General features: G+C 45.8%; 1 long non-coding RNA gene across 1 annotated transcript in view; it reads right to left on the bottom strand.

Annotated features, from left to right (window-relative positions):
• Positions 1-9162: 9162 nt before the first annotated feature.
• The window catches only part of LOC144105643 (uncharacterized), a 76015-nt gene continuing 63754 nt past the window's right edge, over positions 9163-21423 (bottom strand). The window contains exons 3-4 of the long non-coding RNA XR_013308844.1: positions 13229-13350; positions 9163-9365 (exon numbers count right to left, since the gene is read on the bottom strand). This is a non-coding gene — a long non-coding RNA (uncharacterized LOC144105643). The remainder of the gene's footprint in view (positions 9366-13228; positions 13351-21423) is intronic.

Here is a 21423-nt window from a genome sequence, read left to right as displayed (position 1 = left end):
TTGCAACCGTTTCGAACGATGCGAGAACATCAGCAACAGCTTCGTCAATAGATAAAACATGCGGCTTGTCAATTATCACCAAATAATCGTCAACATATCTAAAAATGCGTAGGTTAGGAAGTAAGCTATGCAAGCTTTTGTCAATGCAGGAAAGAAAAATGTCAGAAAGAACGGGAGCTACGCACTACCCTATGCATATTCCTGCTTTTTGTGTGTAAAACCGGTTGTTAAAATTAATGGCAGTTGACTGTAGATAAAACTCTAAACGGGCTAAGAAACGGTCGATGTTCACAACCGCCCTGTTTTGAAAAGGCACTTCTCCCGAATCCTCAATTAAGGATCTAACCGCCTTAAACAGTTATTTGTGGGGTATGGAGTAATAAAGATCTTCTATGTCAATGGAGAACCCGAAGGTGACTGGTGAAGTCATGCTGAGCCCTTGCTTCAGTTCTTCGGCTAACTTGTGAGAGCTCCTAACAAGGAAGGGGTCTTCAATCGTCAATGTCGCCACCTGCTTCTGGAGGTACTTTCCTATAGCTGACTGCCAGCTACCCTTTTCTGAAACTATAGCCCTAAACGGGAAATCGGGATTGTGCGTTTTGCAAGAGAAGAATGCTTCCAGGGTGCAAGTATCCGAATTTTTGACACTACTCGCAAGTGATTCCAGGTGAAGATCCTGCAGCAACTTGAGCGCTGTAGCCTTCTGTATTCTCTTCTTAAATTTGGTCTTCTTGAAATTTTTCTCGATTGCTTGAATAGCTTTTTCTTCATACGTTCCTTTGGGAAGCACAACAAAACCACCCTCTTTGTCGGACTTTACTATCATTAAGCGGTGTCGTTTTAGATAGCCGACAACCTTTTTCTGTTGAGGAACGCGCTTTGAAGTTCGACTCACGTTGTTTGCCAAGGATTGAGCTCCATCAGAAATGGCTTTGTCTTTGTCTCGCTCCTTGGTTCTTCCGGCTATATGCCGCACCATAGCCAGTAGTTCAGGCTTTCCGGCATTCGGCTCAAAGCAGAATTTTGGACCTTTCTCAAGGATTCCGCGAACTTCGTCCGAGAGCTCCACGTCACCCACGACGTCGACCTTGCTAGGTGCCGTCTGGTTTTTCCTCCTTGCCGGAAGGGAACGGCGGACCCGATGCCACATATATGCATATATGCATATATGCCAGGGCATATATGCTGGATGTACAATCCTAGGTCACAAAAGGCACTCCTCTCTTACAGTAGTGCTCATTCAAAAATAATCAAAAGAGCAATAGCCATGAATTGCCTCAATTCCTCTTTGGAAAAGTCATGTCATCATCATATGTTTGAAAGTGTCCAAATGCAAACTGAGCGATTGCGCATGTCAGGCTTTCCTCCAGATTTATTGTCAGCTGTTGCAGAGACGCTGCTAGAAAAGAAAAAGTGCATTAAAAAGACGGATAAGCAAGACCAGAAGCTGCCAACTCAAGTAATTCCATATCTTCACAGAGTTTCTCATAATCTTAAGAAAGTTGGAAACAGATACGGTGTTAACGTGCTCTTCTCCGCCCCAAGCAAGCTATCAAAAGTTTGCCCAATGATGAGTAGTAAGAAAAGGCCGATTTGCACTATAAACCACCAACTTGTTTTCACCCGTTGCACTACTAAGGTAGTGTACAGCATTCCGCTCACTTGCAATAGAGTGTACATTGGTCAAACGGGGCGCTGTTTTAATGAGAGAGCTAGGGAGCATTATAATCTGGTGAAGGAAGGGAAAAGTGGCCATCTTGCTATCCACTGCCGGGATTGTAAGTGTAAACCCATATTTCGGAAAGCTAAAATTCTTGGGCGTGGAAGAGACCGGATGGAAAGAGAGATTATTGAAGCATATCACATCAGAAAAGCAGGTGGTCAGTGTGTCAGCACCGCTTCCTTGTCTCTTCTTGATTATGAAATGGCGTTTTTGAATCATTGCGGTTGATTGCCACGAGGCGATAGTAGTGCTGTACTTAAGCTTGGTATTCTCAATAAAAATCAGTTGGAAGTGCAGCATTCGTCCTGTCGTATGTGTGTCTTTTTCGTCCCCGTTTTTTTGTGCTGCTTCGTTTTCTCAAGACCAACGTTGCGATTCGAGCTTGTCTAACCGGCGCTGTATCTTCTTTTGCGTGCGCCTGGCGGTCCGTAGATCGTCCATTGTTTTCGTACGTCGGTACTTTCGTTCAGCACGTTGTCGGATTGCTCGTAGTCGTTCTAGTTCCACATCAAAATCATTAAGTTTCGAGGAGCACGTTAGAGTACACATAGTGTCTTGCACCACGCTCTTAATTGCCTCTTCCAAGTCGAAAGATGAATTGGCGTCGCAGTGTGCTTCCAAAGTAGACTGAAATTTAGGCCAGTCCACTCTTTGGATCGTATCCTGTGTTTTGGAAGCGGTCAATCCTCTGATCTTGATGTACGTGGGGATATGGTCGCTTCCGTGCGTATCTATGTCCGCAAACCACCCTGCACGTCTGACTAGGCTTCGTGAGACGAAAGCCAAGTCAAGTCAGCTGCTGTACGTGGAGCCACGTAAGAACGTAGGACTTCCATCATTCAGCAGCCAAAGTTCATTACTGGAGGCGAACGATACCAGAGCTCTGCCTCTTGCGTTGATGATCCGACTTCCCCAGAGTCTATGATGGGCGCTGAAATCTCCAATGATGACCCAGAGATTGGAAGTTGAGGAAAGGATGTCTTGTAGTCTTTTGTAATAAAATCGACTTGACGGAGATAGGTAGGCGCCTACAAAAGTAAAGGCCAGATTCTTTTTCCTTACGTTTAGGCACATATATTGATTACTGTAATTAGGTGGTACAGGCTGATGAGTGCAGTTGAGGTCACGGCGAATAAACACCAAAACTTTACTGTTTTCATAAACAGCTGACGACATAAATGACTCATATCCAGAAAGCCTGATTTTGTTTGATGAGTTCGGCCTTCAAATGACGATAATGGGAAACATATTGGTGTACACGAAGCGACGGAAATCCGAAAGGCGCGCTTTGAGTCCGCGGCCATTCCACTGAAAAATAGCTGCTTGTCGGACCTCTTCCCTAAAAGACCAAGGCTGTGGAGCCATGATCTACTCAAGGGTTGCAAGCACCGGCCTCAGAGCGTCCAGTACTTGAAGCGCACTTCTGGCAGACGGTGTGTGCATGTTGCTTAGCAGCACGCGAATGGCATTCATTAAAGGCCTAATAAGTGCTATCACTTGCTCATCTGTATTCCGCGACTCCTCTGATACAGCACATTGCTGTACTGGGGGCGGCTTCTTCTGCGGCTCTTCTGGCGGTCGTGTACGCGGAAGTGGCGGCCATTCCTTTGTGGAAAGAGATCTGGCAGTTTTCACCCTTCCAACATCGGCGTTCGTAGTGCTGGAAACGTCCGCTGATGATGATGCTTGACGAGGTGACTTTTCCTGAAAGCTTGATATTTTCCGCCGTGAAGACCTTCGTCGGTGACGTCGTCTTCGCCGTACTTTCACAGCGGCCTCTTTGTGGGTAGAGTTGTCTCTCACCATTTGTTTAAGAATGGTGATCTCTTTCTTGGTCTGGGGACAGTCTTTGGAAGAGGCGCAGTGATCACCTTGACAGTTAGGACACTTCAACGTGTTTGCGCTGCAGTTGTCTTCTGAGTGGGGTTCGGCACATCGAGGGCACACGGCCGAATTTCTGCAAATATTCTTCACATGTCCAATCTTCTAACAATTGAAGCATTGCATAGGTCTTGGAATAAATGGTCGAACCTGGTGGCGAAAGTGGCCGACCTTCACGTAGGGTGAAAGGCAGTCGCCTTTGAAGGTTATCCTCACACAACGTGAGTTGCCGAGGCGACCAACATGCACAATGACGTTGTGTTCGCTTGCTGGTTTTCTGAGAATTGGTAGGTCTGTATTAGATATTTCATTGTCAATGTGATATATGACTCCTGTTATTGTGGCACCATTCGTTGGCACGATGGATCGGACCTTGATGTTGCCCAGCTGCGTTACATGTTGTAGTATGGTCAGTGCGCTCGGGTTCATCAGATCGATTGCCAGGATGTTTCGCCTAGTGTTTATCCTAGCATCCTTGATCTCATTTGGCACGGTGTTTTCTAGATACACGGAGAGTGCTTGCCTGATGAGGACGCGCAGGTTGTCGGTAGCGTTCTGTGGCACAAACAGGATCGAGTGAGGCCATCGCTGAGGAGCTGTTTTCACAGTGTCCGAGCTGGACGCCGAAGATGAGTTGATAATTCTTCGTTTGGCCTTGCGGTACTGGACAAGTCGAAAGCTGTCTTCCGAGGACTCGTCACCTGATGCGCAGTACAGCTCCGTGTCCTCGCTGCCACTCGACGTATTTCCTCGCTTCCGCGAACCGATGTCCGCGGGTGAACGGGAACCGGGAGGATCCTCGGGGTGTTGTACATCCATCACCGCGATGGAGGGGGCGGTAGACCCCACAGCTGCAGTAAGAAGTCCAGAAAAACACAGAGACGGGCGAGATGTGTTCCGCAAGAGAAGCACTTCGTCTTCTTCCCTCCTCGAAAATAAAAAATAGAAAACATCCCCTATGCACCTTGGTTTCGGTGACTGTTGGCTTCCTTAGTATGTTTGTCAAACGAGCCCCTCATTTCATTTGCCTTGTCTGCTAATAGCTTAACGGGGGTCTCGGTTCTGGCAGTCTTGATGTTATAGGTAGCATAAGAGAGCTCTCGCACAGTTTCCGCTCTCGCCGTTAGAAGACGTTCTATGTCACACTTGCGGTATTACAGGACGTGCTACGTCCACCGCTATGGACGAGGGTGGCGCTGGTGAACACCCTCAAGGTTCGCTTACACGCAAAACATAAATATCCAGGAAAGCAGCAGATTGGACAGCCGTCGCCGTAGTTCAGTTGGTAAGAGCACCGGACGCGATATTCGGAGGTCGTGGGTTCGGATCCCACCGGCGGCATGATTGTTTTTTCTGCTGGTTTATAAGTAAATTTCTTTATTAAAACAATTGATTGGCATTAGAAAATAAAAAAATAGAAAACATTTTCCTATGCACCTTGGTTTCGGTGACTGTTGGCTTCCTTTATATATATATATATATATATATATATATATATATATATATATATATATATATATATATATATATATATATATATATATATATATATATATATATATATATGCAGGTGGTGAAGATCGGATGGATCCGGTACAACATAAACGCAATACAGTGGGCACGTTCCTTACGGTGTTAGGGTGTTATCAAGGCGGAAAGCTGGGCTAGTTGGTGTTTCATCATGAATTAAAAGACTAGCGCATATAACAAATACACAGACAAAGAAGTAGACAGGACGAGCGCTCGTCCTGTCTACTTCTTTGTCTGTGTCTTTGTTATATGCGCTAGTCTTTTAATTCATGGTGTTAGGGTGTTTCTTTTAAAGGTTGTAGTGGTCCTCAGACGGGACATGGTCGACTGGTGTTGGAACGAATGTAATGTCCGTTCTGGAAGCTTTTCCTCTAGAAGTGGAGGCTGCAGAATCACGAGGGTTGCAGCTCACAGATAGCTCAATTTACCGTCTCCTAGACTGCGACCCAACTGCCAAGTTTAAAATTGTTTTTGAAGAGACGCTATCCAATCTCATTCTGGGTAATAAACTGGACAAAAGTACAGTCAATTCAATAATTCTACTCAGCCCTGTAGCAGGCAGATTTTACTTACTGTCCAAAATTCACAAACCTAACAACCCTGGCCGACCAATCATTTCCGGAATAGGAACCGTAACTGAAAGGTTGTCAAGCTACGTTGACGCCCTCATCAATAAAATTTCTGCTACATTTAAGTCATTTATACAGGACGCAGGACATTTCCTATCCGACATAGCCGAACTAAACATCCCCCAGTGTGCCTTGCTTGTAACCCTTGATGTTGCGTCCCTCTATTCCAACGTTCCTCACTCCGATGGCATCCGGTCAGTTGTGCAGTTTTTTGAGAAACAAAACTTAAGTCATAATGTTCATGGCCCCACGCTAGCTATACTATTGAAATTAATACTAGAACTCAACGACTTCGAATTTGATAGCAGACGCTATGTTCAGATAAACTGAACATCGACGGGTACGCGGATTTGTCCTAACTATGCCAACTTATTTATGGGTTCATTAGAAGACCAGTTTCTTGCTACACAACAACCATTAAAACCCTTCTACTATAAGACTCATCGACGACATTTTTCTCAATTGGCCACATGGCAAAGCAGAACTGTCATTGATCGCTAGTTTTAATAACGTGCACGAGGACATTACTTTCTTTTATTCTTACTCGACAAACACAATTAACTTTCTAGATGTGGCAGTATCAATAAAGAATGAAAAACTTATCACGGATGTATACCGGAAACCTGGCGACAGACCTCAATACTTACACTTCGAAAGCAGCCATCTTAAACATTGTAAGACTAGCATCCCATGTGGACAAGCCGTCCGCTGTAAACGGATATGTTCTGACGAGCGTGACTTAGAAAAAAACTGTACAAACCTCCGAGGCGCCCTGATTAAGCGTAAATACCCAGCGCGACTAATAAACAATGCTGTAGAACGCCCAGGCCTTCTTCACCGCGAGCAACTCCTAAAAGCAGAAAACCAATCTTCTAGTCAATCACAAATCAACCTGGTGCTTACTCACTCGGCATCGATTCTAAACGTCGCGGGAATTTTTATCGAATCAAGCACAATTGATCGACTCAAGCACATTTTTAAGCAAGCGCCCCGTGTTGTATACCGCCGTGGCAAAAACTAGTGACATTCTCACTTCTTCCAAAACAAGCACAAGTGTGCCAATCGGCTGTCACTCATGCAAAAAATCGCGCTGCAAAGTCTGCGCGCAGGTGACGACATCAGCAATTGCGTCCGGCACAGGATCAGACTTTATTGTGAAAATTCGAGGTAACTATTCATGTAATACAAGCAACGTAATCTAAATGCTTGATTGTTCAATCTGTAAGATTCAATATATTGGCCATACAGAAACACCGTTCCGCTATCGTTTCAATAATCATAAAGCTCATTGCAAGACAGTGCCTAACCTTCCTATCTCAAAACACGTGAATGATACTAAGCACGCATTTGAAAAAAAATTCACGTAACGTTACTGGAATCAGGCTTCAAGACCCACCATGAACGCGAAGTTCACGAATCATTTCTTATACACAAGTACAATGCTATTTCCTTGCAGTCTGAATGAAAATGTTGGAAAGCTGACTTGCCTTGCGTCATAACCGCATCATGCCATGTTTCATTTACGTTTATCATTTTTCCCCACTGTTTTGCGCTCTTTGCTTCTATCGCTGAAATGGTATCATATCTCAGCACCATAACCTATAGCTTTTCACATGATACGTTGCTTAAACAACAATGGTATTCGTCTGTGTTCACATCAATCTGATTTTGTTGTTGTCCGCCTTTTTTGGTGCATTTGAGCACACGATCAATTCTTTCGCAAAGATGTGATTGCAATAAGACTTCACGATTTCTTAATCATGCTTGACTGTGCTTACTAACACTTTTTCTTTGACTGCCGACTCACACTGAGATGTTTGCCGCTGCTAGCCGCCAACCGGAATGTTTCTTTCCCTCACCACGTGCGCGTACTTATTAAAGCTGTGTCTTTCGAATGTATCACATACTGTGACTAAGGCCAGACCCTGGTCGAAACGTTATAATACAGATTGTTACTTTTTCCACCGTGTACCCACTCTATTGCGTTCATCTATATATATATATATATATATATATATAACCGCCACTCGCTGATTATCGTGTTTTAAAGCTGCTGCTATTAGTAGCATATGAGGTGGCTCACTCGCAGGGAATTTTCCGCTCTATCTGGCACAAGCCAGCACCCGTTCTGAAGCAGGTTTCAAAAGTAGCCGCTTTGATCCCAGCCGCGGCAGTTAATTTTTGTTGAACGAAAACTACCTAACAGCCATCTGCTCTGCATTAAGCGCAACGGTGCAAATAAATTCTAAGCCTTTCACTTTGACGTACCTTATATCGTATGCATCATTACGCGACTTGAAACACCACAAAATAAAGTTTGGTTCTCTGCATATTTATTCGACATGTAGAAAATAATAAACTGTAATTTCGATAAATGCTTACCCCTCCTCAATCTACAAAAGATACGCTCATCAGCGCAGCCACTCCTCGACGTCCTCGCCTTGTCATGTTGGTAACCGCAACTCAGGAAAAGACCGCGCAAAGCAACTGGGGATAAACTCATTAGGCATGGACATGGGCTTACAAACTGCAGTTGCCACTAAATTGCAGCGTTCACAACATGACAGCCAGCCAGGCCGGTAATTCATTAACCGTAAATAAATCGCAATCTGATATCAAATCCGTGGCATAATGACATTCAGATCCATAGCCTGATTCCTATTAAAATAAAAAGTGAACTAGAACGAGAAGAAATTGCTGTCTGTAAAGCATAGATATGTTGAAAGTTATTAAAATTTTAAAATACGACACCGTAACTATGAAAAATTGAATATTGAAAAATTGGTGTAGGTGAAGTGGAATTTTTTTAATATTTGGGCCCTTTGCATTACCTTCTTGTGCCAAGAAATGATGCATTCATTTAAAAAAGAAATTCTTAAAATAAAAAAAAATGGGTTTAAACCTTCTGCCAAATAAAAAATACACCATTCTTTAAAACAATTGGTAAATTTTCTAACAAGTGCCGAATAAAAGGTTCGAAATGATTAACATATATGAGACTATGGTGGTGCAGGCCCAATATAATTTTGAATTCTCTACATCTTCCTCTTATAGTTTCTTTATCCCGTTCGTATTGTCTCGATATGATTTACATAATGTGCGAGCAGCATGTTTCTGTATGCGCAGTTGACAATGTCTGAACCGACTGCGCTTCTTCTACATTTCCTGAAACATGAAATTATAAAAATCGCCGCGTGAAATCTGTCAATAGAGGAAATAATATTGCTTACAAATTGCAGAAAAAAACTGCTGGTGGTTTAGAATTGCCAAACACGAAATGTTTACGAAAGTATGTTTCCTTGCTCGTGCCCGGCATATAACGCGGCTTTGGCGGGCGAGTTTCGATGGAGGCGACACACGAAAATGTACACGTTACGCTGCGGTGGTGGTGGTGAAAACTTTAATGAACACAGCAGTGTTTAGGACACGCAGGTCCTTAGGTCCCCGCACGGCCCCACGGGATTCAAACGTTCATGTCCGGGAGGCTCATGACGCTGGCAACCCGGCCTGTGGTGATGGCTTGCTTGGCCGGGTCCTCGGAGTGCAGTAGGGTCTCCCAAGCCTCCAAAGTGGTAAGGGGCTCCAGGCCCCGCGGGGGAGATCTGCCGGGCAGAGGAAAAGGACAAGGCTTTGGGGTGGTGGGAGAAGGTACAGGAGGGGTTTGTGTGGACTTAGTGATAGCAGGAGCGTATATAAGGGGAGTGTAAGGTGCGTGTTCGGAGCCGCCACTAAAGTGTCTGGTGATAATTGTCGAGGGAGGGATAGGGTGGAGGGTAGAGCCAACGCTCGGCTTTGCAGGCCTACGTCAGTTCACTGAATGAATGCATGCGCTCTCGTGAGAACCCTAGATCGGAGACCGCCGGTGGCCGGTTGAGAGAACCTCGGGCTAAATTGTTGGCAGCCTCGCTTCCGGGATTCACGGAGTGGGCAAGCATCCATATCAGCTCTATGTGGCGGGGCGGGTGTGCGGCGAGGGAGTTCAGCATACGAAATGCAGGGACGTGGACACTCCCGCGAGCAAAATTTAGTATGACAGTTTTAGAGTCTGACATTATATACCGGGCCTCCGTGCGCGTGATGGATAGGGCAATGGTGGCCTCTTCAGTCTCCTCCGAAGTGGCAGTGGGGGATATGTGAAGGGTGGCAATCGGTTGCAGGGAGGAGTTCGTGATGGCTAAAACTGCGTTCTCGCCTGTGCATGCGGCATCCACCCACACGGCATACGGTTCCATGCCATAGTGTTTTTGGTGCGCCCTTGCGCGAGCTCTGCGGCGAGGTTCGTGGTAGGTGGGGTGCATGTTTTTGGGCAGAGGTTTAATAAGTAGTTCGCGGTGAATATGATTAGAGTCCCGGAGCAGTTTGGGATCCGTGGCTGGTATCCTGATACCGAGGGTGTGTAGGATGTGTCTGACGTTGGTGGTTCTCGCGAGATGTATGTATTGTGTCTCTCGGTGGGCCTCGATAAGCTCAGCCATCGTATTGTGTAGGCCTAGCTGGAGGCGTTTTTCGGTTGAGGTATTTAGGTGTAGGCGTAGTGCTGTGTTAAATGCTGTTCGGATCATGGCATCCAGGGTGGAGATTTCTCTGCCCTGGAGTTTCAGGTAGGGGAGCGTGAAGAGATAGCGGCTGAGGACGAAGGCATCAATGAGGCGACATAGGTCATGCTTCTTCATGCCTCAGTGGTGTCCAGAAACTCGGCGGATTAGGTAGGATATATACACCGCCGTCTGGTTCAGTTAGTGGATGGTGAGAGTGTTTTTCCCGTTGTTCTGGACGTGGAGGCCCAGTACCCGGAGTATGTGTACCTCCGGAATGTACCGGTTTACCAGTGTCACGGTTATGAGGCCTGTGGGGCAGTTTCGGGTTGTGGGGCGGAGTATGAGGAGCTGCGACTTCTTCGGAGAGGATGGGAGTCCGATATTCCGCGCATGTGTTTGGGTGAGGGTAGCTGCCAACTGCAGAGTATTTTCTAAGCCTCCATCACTGCCATGGGTGGTCCATAGCGTGATATAATGAGCATAGAGTGTATGCCAATGGTGAGCGATGGTTTGTAGTTTGTGGGCAAGGGGATTAGAGTGACATCGAAGGGAATGGAGAGAGGACAGACCCCGGGGGGGGGGTGGTGCGAACCCCACTGAGGATGTATGAGCGGGATCTGTGGGGACCGGAGTGAATTTCGACCAGGCGATTATTAAGGAATGCTTGAATATGTTCACCTATGTTCAAGGGGGAGAGCGCCGCCACGATCGCTTGATGGTCTAGGCGATCAAAGGCCACGGAGAGATCCAAGGCGAGGACCGCTTTTGTGCGGCCCGGTATGAGGGGTCGAAAATATCCTGTGTGAGCTGGAGCGTGGCGTCCTTTGCCGACAGGTGAGGACGGAAGCCCACCATGTTGTGCGGGCAGAGGTCTTGCTCTACCATGTGTTGGGTGAGTCGGGCGATTGCGACATGTTCCGAAAGCTTGCTCAGGTACGAGATTAGTGAGATAGGACCAAGATTTGCAGATGCAAGGGGTTTATGGGGCAAGGATATGAATAAGATTTTTGCGTGACTCCAGGATTGCGTAAGGGTGCCCTCTTGCCAGCATGTGTTGAAGTACCCCGTGAGCTGGGCAATCGACTGATCGTCCAAATTGCAGAGCATGCTATTAGAGGTACGGTCAACTCCTGGGGTGGAGTTCTAGCGGAGTCAGGAGGGCCGCTCTGCCGTCTGCTTCCGTTGTCTCCGCATCGAGATTGGCATTCGGGGTGCCTGCATAGGGGTGAAGGAGGTTGGAGGTACCAAGAGTTGTATGTGTGTTCCTAAGTATGCAGATGAGTGCGTCGGGAGAAAGGTCGGTCTTGTGTATAAGGCGTGTAACGTGGTGTTGTGTGACTTTTTGGATTGCGTGGGGTCAGTTAAGTGGCGGAGGAGTTGCCAGCTGCGTTTGGAGGAGAGATTGCCAGCCATACTATCGCAAATCTGTCCCCAGTTTGATCGGCAGAGCTCCTATGAGTGCTCAGTAATTTGCGTTTGCAGTGCGGCTAGCCGAATTTTAAGGATTCGATTGAGTTTTTGCCCTTTCCATCACTCTAGGATGCTATGGTGGGCCTCCCATAGGTCTGCCAGGCGTGTGTAGAGGGTGGTTGTATCTGGTGTTGTGGCAAGGGTTCGAGTGTGTGCGGAAACATCGTTAATGAGTGATGCCACCCACTGGTCGATGTCTGCAATAGGCGTGTCAGGAAGGGCCGCCCGTGTGGCGCGGACCGCATCCCAGTTGGTCATTTTGTGTGTTAGACGAAGGGTCGTTCTTTGTTTTTACGGTACTGCAACGGTGAGGATCTAATGATCGCTCCCTAGTGTGCGATGTGTTGTGTTCCATGCAATACCCGCAAGGTTGCTGCTCAGTGTCAAGTCCGGGCTGGTGTCCGCGCTGACACTGTTGCCAATTCTCGTGGGGGTGTTAAAGTTGTTGCGCATTGTGAGTCAGAGCTCTTGTACCAAGGACCAGAGTCGCCGTCCTCGTCCCGTGGTAACGCGGTAGCCCCGGTCAGTATGCTGACTGTTGAAGTCCCCTCCGATAATCAAAGGATGCTTGCCTGCATTACGATGTAGATCTCGCAGTAGCGTTTCCAATGAAGCCATCGGATGAGACGGTGGATGGTATATATTTGCAATAAAAATAGATGATGTGGAGTGTGTATCTGGTATAATTTCTGTAATTGCACAGGGAGTCTTGGAGTTGATCTGATGAGTTTGGTGTGTAATGGAGCGATGTATGAATGTGGAAGCCATGTTTGTATTCGTTGCGCCGGAGTGAGCGGATGTGTAGCTGGAAGTGTGCCAGGGGCATGTGTCTCCAAGAAGGAGGAGGAAGTGGGGCGTGGGATGTGTGCGGAGGAGAAGTTTGAGGGGTGCGCTCTTGCTGCAGAAGCGGCGGCAGTTCCATTGGAGAATTGATAACAAATTAAGTGATTGCCCCGTCATACTGTAGCTTGGGTAGGGTGAAGGTAGGTGGGTTTGGTAGGGAGTTCTATGGGGTAGGTGGACGGGATTGATGGGCATATTGGGTAGGTGCAGCGAGGGAAGCACCTGCTCTATTGTTTGGAGGCGGGTGTACTACCGTGCAAGGGTCATCTCAACGGTGGGCACCATGCGCGTAAATGGCGCTTCAATTTGTTGCTCGAAGCGTTGGGACTGGTGGTCAATGAGGTGATTGAATTTTGCCTTTAGGCGCGCGTCTATTTCGGCGAGTTTAGCATCCATGCTGGCCTCTAGGGATTGAAGTTCGGTCTGCGTGACGGGTGGGTGCTCTGTTGTGCGCTTTTTGGGGGCGGGGGTGAGGTGGGGGTTCGGGATTCGGATTGTTCCATGTTTTCAGTGGGTGTTTGAGGTAGCGGAGTGGTGTGGATGGGAGGGACGACTGGTGGAAGCGGTAGAGGGGTGGAGGTGTGAGTCTTGATGAGCGATGTAAGACGACTCACCTCCTCTCGCAGGGCCTGTAGCTCCCGGTAACGAGGGTTCACCTATGTGGGCGGGGGCGTTGAGGGCTTGCTGGTAGCGTTGATTCTGTTGCCTGCTACTGTGTCTGGCCAGGAAAGTTGTGCTGTGCAAAGTAAGTGCCTGTTTAAGACTCTAGGTGGTCGAAATAATTTTTGAGCCCGCAAATACGACAGCTCTTTCTCTCTTTCTTCTTTCACTCCCACCTTCCTCCCTTCACTTATGTCGAGGCTTGAGTGTCCACCGAGATATGAGACAATTACTGTGCCATTTCCTTCCCTAAAAAAAGCGATTTTCAGCTGCGGTGGATCAGTGGTTAAGACGCACGTCTACAGAGCCACAGTACTTGGGTTCGAAGCCAATCGCGGCGGCTGCATTTCGATGGAGGCGAAACGCAAAAGTAGCCCGGGCCGGGTGTGCTATGCGATGTCATTGCACGTTAAAGATCTCCAGGTGGCCGAAATTATTCGGGAGACGTCTGCTACGGCACCTCTTTCTTCCTTTCTTCTTTCACTCCCTCCTTTATCCGTTCTCTTATAGTGCGGTTCTGGTCTCCAGCCAGATATGTGATAGACTGCGTCATTTCCTTTCCTCAAAAACCAGTTTTTCTGCATGCGCTATCGTTGATAACATCCACGCGGAGCGACGGCCGTGACTCATCAAATAAATTTGGTATATATATATGAAAATTGGGAGAAAATGAGCGTTCGCGCTGACAACATTGCAGCCTTCGTTCATATGGAGGAGAGTAAAGGTTCATAACTGGCTCCCTGGGTCAGTGGACTTCTTGATCGCGCTTTGAGCTACTGTTGTGTCCAAATTGTTGTGTCTGTGGCTGTTGTGTCCAAATTGAAAAGCACGTGTCTTCGCACAATATTACGCGGTGGACAAAATTAAATCACTCGCAAATTTATTGTACTATAAAAATCGCAGCCTATTTTTGTGTTAAAGGCACACTCTCCTTCCAAAAAACCGCTTGGTAACTAGGGGTGTCGCCGTCTTCAGCGAAGGAGAAAATTTCTGGCGATTTTTTCAACACCGCGAAGACTCACACTCAAAATTTATGGTTTAAGTATTGTAGCCCAATATATAATGACATCCGTGGCGCCAATCTTGACAAACCATGCAGGCAAGGAAGATGAACTCGCAATAGTTCACTGAGATTTCTCATAAACGCTTTTACTTGCAATCCTTTGGTTTTGAACGAGAAGCTTTGAGTGCTGCTCCGGATGACAGGTCACGAGTTTTGGATATTTTTTGCTTATTACCACAGATTGAATGCAGGCAGACTGTATGACTGCATTCAGCTACATGATATTCAGGCGTTAACGAATCTGGATTGGTCTACGGACTTTCAAAAAAGTTGTTTAGTGAATGCGCGTTACTACGTTCCAGTGGAGCCCAAATAAATTTCTTGGCGGACATGAAAGCATCAGTTGGCTTGTCCTTGAAATCGAGAGTGTTTTCTCTATTTGAGAACGCTGTGCTGACTTTGAGGAAATTGTCGAAGATGTAACTCGAGGTTCGCGTTTCGTATTCTTATTCCGCATGGACCTACTTACCGAGAGATTATCAATTCTCTCTTCTTCAACCCGTTCCAGAATTTAGGGCTAGTCATCAAATTTTAAAACAATCACTTCAACGATCCTAAAATTTAATTCATGGTCATTCTTTTATGTCACAAGGAGAAAAAAATCAAAATTTATCCAGGTTAACCTTTGGAAATAAGACATAATTGCAAACTAGAGTCACACCTCTGATCAGCTTTTCGAAATTGGCTTCAAGAAATTTGGCCGACTAAAACACCTCGGATCAGGATGGGCTTCCTTGCATAGCCTCAACGCGGGCGGTTAGTTGTAGATATCCCGTGCTAGTGTGTACGTACTGATCAAAGGTGTAACAGCGCAAACGTGTTAGGACATCATGAAGGAACACACACGAGAATTAGAAGCGCAGACTGTCAAATTTATTGTTCATGGAAGCGCAAGGAATATTTAAGCGCACATTCTTGCGCTTGAGTTAATTAATTTTATTCATGGTTTTCGAATTTACTGGAGAGCAACAACTTGGGCCACAGTAAGAGATTTATGCACAAAATTTTATCCCTCATTTCAGAACTCTCCCATAGAATATGTATAACAGTAATTCTTTTCATTGTGCTTTTTTGGTCTCAATAAAAAAGTAATCACTATTTTCTTTTGCGGTCCGAGTACAGTTATCTGTATTTTTATTTAAAGAAGAGCAGCTTGGTCCACTGTTTCTGCGGTAAATATTTCGACAAGAAAGGGCGTCATTCCCCCTATAAGCGTGCATTCAAACGAAATAAGCCTACTTCAACATGTGATGCCTAATGAGCTTCTGACAACTGGCTTTGGTGCGAGTATGATGATTGCTAGCAATTCTAGAAAAATGGCCAGGCTTAGCTTGGTTAAGCCAAGAATGCGTTGCATATCTCGATGGAGTTCCGTGCTGCTCCGTTGACTCGATAGGCTATTGACTCGATCGCCATTGAAAATGCCAGTGTAGCAGCGCTCGATCGCCTTTGAGTCGATAGACTATCGGTTCGAGGGCCCTCGAAATGCCCGTGTGACAGAGGTATAAGACTGTCCCCGCGAAGGAGCGCAGCTCTTTTATACATATGCCGTGACGTCAATCGTAGCGCAGCGCCCCTAGCGGGAGGAGCGGGAGTCAGGTGGTGGCTGCGGCCGCGCGCGACCGCGCGAGTTGGGGCCCAGCTTTTCCTCCGGCTGTCGTGACGTCACGTCATGTGGTTTGGTGGCTGCCCGCCCGCGCCCAAGGGCTGAACTGAGTGATTGCAATATGCAACGCATAAAAGAATTTCGGCTGGCAACTTCTGTTTGGGAAGTCCACAAAGATGTAACAAAGGTGCAGAGGTCATTTGGATCGCTCTTTTTGTGATGAAGGAAAAGCAAGACGAGTAATAATTGACGTTACCTATTCATTGAATTACGATTGTACAGATAAGTGTCTAATTAATTCGCACTTCTTTCTAACATTTCACAAAAGAAAGTTCACAGGCAGCTGCTGTGTAAAGTTTATTTCAAAAATCGCACCAGCGAGCGACAACACAAAGCTATTTCTGGGAGACTTGCGCTACAGCTTACTTAGTATAGAAGCAGGTTAGCACGTCGTCCGACTACTGTCGCTCTCAAGTCCAACTTTCTCGAGAAAAATTTTGAGTATTTGAAATTTATGACAATCTGATGAGAATATTGAAGGCAATAGTCCATTCTTCTGATAAGTAGCAAAATGTTTCTTTCAAAGTGATTCAATTGATTGCATCGAACATTTAAGACTGCCGCAGAGAAACAATAGGAAACGCTTTTGATGATCGGAAAAGCGTTAACTGAAAATAAAGTAAGACTGCCGTCGGGTGATCGGCGGGTATATTGATTGTTACAGTGAAATCTTACATTCGATGAAAAAAAATGATTGCATAAAAGGTATCCGCTAAAAAAAAGTTTTGTCCACAATTTCTGTGTATGCTAATAATCTACCGTGAGCGCAGCCCAAATACGAACAGAAAAAGCGACGTTCATACTTACGCAGCGCACTTGGCCAAAAGCGAGGATACTGAGCCTATTGCTTTCAATATATTTCGCCAACAACAACAACAAAAAAATGTTCTCTAGGCGCACAAATTAGAGACCTTCAGACAATTTAACCCAGCACAATCGGGAAGGCGTTTTTATTATTGTTACCTACACTGAAGCTGACCTCTCTCTGTCTTATATAAGCGACGATAGCGCAAAAGACGAGGACAACAAGGAAAGAAAACAAGGGGACCAGCGCTCTGCCTTACTTCGCTTGGTTCATAACGCGGCTGACTGGGGACCAATATAGCAGCAATTGTTCTGCCGGTCGCGGTACACTACCAATCAAAAATTGATTTGCAAGTTTCGGTAAAATTTTTGTGTGGGTCTTACCGCACCAACAGAATGTCGAAATAATCTGTATTATCAAATGTCAGGTAAACGCACTGATTTTAATTTGTTAGGAGCGCCCTTACTACAGGAACACCACTTCCCGCCGCGGTGGCTCAGTGGTTAGGGCGCTCGACTACTGATCCGGAGTTCCCGGGTTCGAACCCGACCGCGGCGGCTGTGTTTTTGTGGAGACAAAACGCTAAGATGCCCGTGTGCTGTGCGATGTCAGTGCGCGTTAAAGATCCCGAGGTGGTCAAAATTATTCTGCAGCCCTCCACTATGGCACCGCTTTCTTCCTTTGTTCTTTCACTCTCTCCTTTATCCCCTCCCTTACGGCGCGGTTCTGGTGTCCAACGATATATGATGCAGATACTGCGCCATTTCTTTTCCCCAAAAACCAATTATTATTATTATTATTACTCTTACAGGTTACATCACTACTTTGTCGATCTTGCAATGATCAGTCTCAAAAATTTTTTAATTCTTAATAAGTGTAAAACAGCATTCTCAAATGTTGTGAGGAAAATGCGAGTAATTGTAGTTATGCACCAACATGTTGTCACAAAATTTGGCGCATATTCAAATAAACCAGCGCAGCGCGGATGCAATCGCGACGCGCTTTGTCTCCGCGCGTCATCATTTCCTTTCACGCCTGCACGGCGTCAAAGGAAACGACGACGCGAGAGCCGTCGATTGTTCGAGAATGCCCGAGTAATTTCTACTCATTGTCGACGCAGAGGGCGTAGCCTTGAGCGTGCTAAGTCACGCCCTCTCCCCTTTTTTCTCGCGTCGACGACGGGGTATTGCGAGGAAGCCCTGGAATCTTCTGAAAACCGGTTTCCGCACTTGACCAATGGGGTCACGCACCCGGCGCAAGAAGAAGGAAATTGTGCAGTCGATACTTGGCGTGAAGGACGAACAGACGCGGATCGCGCCAATAAAAGAGGGGCGTCGAACGATGTCTGTCAGCCCGAGCCACTGTTCAAGCTTCAGTGGAGCGTGCCGGCTCGTCATCCGGGATAACACCTGTTGCCCAGCCACCTGGCAGCTATGCAGCGTGCGGCATCCTGCAGGACGGCCCCATCGTGCTCCTCAGGTAGTCGGAGTGTCGCAGCGTCCGGTGAGCAAATTGCGTTTGATTCTCTCTCTCCTGTGTTAGTGCACTTTAGATGCATAGCTTTCTTTGTATTCTAATCTCCCTGCAGTGTTACTTTGCACAAGTAGCATTCTATTGTAAATCAAATTGTATGTGCTCGTACCAGGAATTGTGAAAGCCTCTGCATCTTCTGATTGCTGTATGAACTTAGTGTTTTTTTTTTAACCTTTGTCTCCAACACATTCTCTGGCTTGATACCGGCGAAAGCACGGCACCAAACGACCACCGAACTTGCCACTTGGTAGCTGGTCTCCGGCTGAGCTTGGCACGCTGAGTCGAGGGCATCTTCATTGTGACCGAGACCGCTACCTCCACATGCTCTCAGGGTGTCTGGGACCGTATGCACAAGCGCGCAAAAAAGTGACACATACCAATCTCAATTTTCGGCAGAAGGAAACTAATAGAATGCCTTCATTGACATAAGGTGCATGTTTCAGTTTGTTATAGGCATGTAGATCTAAACCATAGAATACTGCTTTCAGGTTATATTCAACGCAGTTCGCTGAAATTAGGTAAAAACTTTTAATATGCTCTGAATAGAGTAGCAGGATATGTATTTAGATAATGAGGTGAACGCTACCCAGCTTTCTAAAATCTTGGGCACAACAAAGGCCACTGAGGAGTAGTTTCCTGAATACTGTCATTATTATTTTCTGCATATTTAATTAGCAGTATCTTAGTCAAATCCAGGTAAGGACAGTGTTTGCGTGTGATCTCTAATCAACGTGGCCCTGCAGCAGTCTTAGCCGGGCCGCTTGTAAAGTTCTTCATCTCCTGTCTCTATTGTCGGTGGCTGTGTGCTACTACTTTCGTTTGTATTCCTATGGATATCATATCAATGTGTAATATGTCATGCCCGTGTTCATTTCTTTTCTCTCATTTCCACAAGGATATTATTACCTCGCGTTTACTTTCAAATTTTACTTTCTTCGTGCTTCTCAGCGTCATACACATCATTTTATGAGAGCGCTTAGGCAGTCTCGGTGAACCATCCCAGTGTAGCAGCTCTATGGAAAACGTGTTCAGCGCCCTGGAAAAAAACCCAGCGAGATCGCGGTTATTGCCATCAAGAAAACTTGAGCGATTGCTTTGGCAGACTGAAGTTCTCAATTTCAGCGCCTGCGCAGTTTCATTTCAATATTTTTTTTAATGAACTCTTGTTTGAGCTGAAAATTCTGCTCAAGTAGCAAACGGGCCCACCGACGCTGTTGCTACAATCAACGACGAATGGCGATTGGCTTTTTTTATCTAGAGCTCTCATTACAAATAGATATCTGGCTGCAGAAATGACCTTCAAAGAATAGAGCCGTGAACGACATGGGCATAGTTGTTAATCTTTTCCGGCCCAAATTGAAACACTTCATTGCAAAAAATTAACATCTAGATGCTTGCATGCTCAATAGGGGATAATTCAAAATATATTAAAAAATTTAAGTTTCTTGATATATGACGAGTTGTTTTCTATGACTCCATATGAAATCAATGTGACTTAGTGGGTGTGAAATGTTCATTATTTCATTTTTTTGAAAAGGCAAATATACATCAACTGCCTTGAAAACACACTTATCGTTGCTGGCGTGGACGTGTGGGTGTCACACTTCCTGGAATGAATACTTCAGAATGTCATGAGACACAGCTTGTGCATCTGATTTTATTATGTGCTGTTATGAGGGCCGGTATGCCTTCCTATGCAAAGGGAATTATCTGGTTGGTTAAAGACAATAGCTAGTTCGTTCGAAAGACACCGCATAAAAGGCAGAGTAATCACACACCGAGTATCTAGATTAATTTCCTGTTTTGAGCTCGGAGAATCTGGCTTTCAGCACTGACTAAACATTTGTATAGAGAAATTCTCAATGATTGGTTCAATGCAGAAACTTTTGAAGTGTTTATATAGTGCATGTGCTCCCTGTAGTAGTGGTTCGTATCAATTGTTTCGGCCTTGTTCTGTAGTATCATGATGTATCAACAAATAAAACATTTCTGCGGTGATTCTTCAGCCGTACAACACAAAATTTCGAGTAAGCTGGTTCGTTTCTCAAGGGCTGAAAGCAGGAGGGCTTTCAACTTTCGCCGCAGTTGCACTGGAACTTTGTTCTGCACGGTGCTGCTGTGTTCAACTTGCTGCCACGGGCAATACTCCCTACAGGTTCAGTTCTTTTTGTTTTTGTGTTATCGTGCGGTGAATGCGATTTCTTCTAGAGATGAATCGACACCACAGCACATGTTCTCGGTTGGTGTCGAAGCTTGTTTCCTTCTGCAAGAATGTGCCAGCGCTGAATTTAGACATCTTCATCCGAGGAAAAAAACAATTGTTGTTAGATCTACACTGCGGAACGGGCAATATTTAGATGAAGCAAGCTGTCCCACGTTATTAAAATAGGGCATCCATGTCCCGGTGATTTAATTTTAAATCGATGGTTTGCGAAATAATTAAGGACTCGTAAATGCGTTTTGACGAAAGAACTTAGTCTGAAACAATTACACGAAAACACCTTGTGGCCTTCTTAGCCAGCGTGGTGGCTCACTTAGTAAGATGCTCTGCTTCTTACACGAGAGCCGCGGGCTGTTTCCCTGTCGTGGTGGTCTGAGTTCGATGGAGGTGATATGCTAGAGAACTCTGCACGTCAGAGAACCCTATGTAGTCAAAATTTTTTGGACCTGAGTCTCTTTGGTACATTGAACTTCATAAAATCATGAAACAAACTTCCGCCGTTCCACTTGTTCAGAATAAAAGAAAAATGGTTTACTTTCCTCTACTCAGTGCTTAGAAGAAAGGGGCGAGAGGCGATGGTGATAGCAAAACGTGCGCAGATTTTATATCGCGTTCCTGGCTGCTAGCACATGAGTATGAGAGCATATGTCTGCACACTAGCAAAGGCTGCTGAATGAATTCCTAGCTATGAGAACTACTGCGAAAACTCTAGGACTTTGTTGATAGATTGAGGACAGGTGACATAAAATTTAGTCAGTGCAATTTTAATTTAGTCAGTGCAGTTAACCAACATATCAGGCCATAATCTCATTCTCCCTCATAACGTTTTGACGCCCTCACCTTAACTGAAGATAGCACAGC

This window comes from Amblyomma americanum, chromosome 9, assembly GCF_052857255.1.
Source record: "Amblyomma americanum isolate KBUSLIRL-KWMA chromosome 9, ASM5285725v1, whole genome shotgun sequence".
Classification (NCBI taxonomy): Eukaryota; Metazoa; Arthropoda; class Arachnida; order Ixodida; family Ixodidae; genus Amblyomma; species Amblyomma americanum.
Note: the sequence above shows the minus strand (reverse complement) of the source record. Positions and strands in the feature narration are given on the sequence as shown.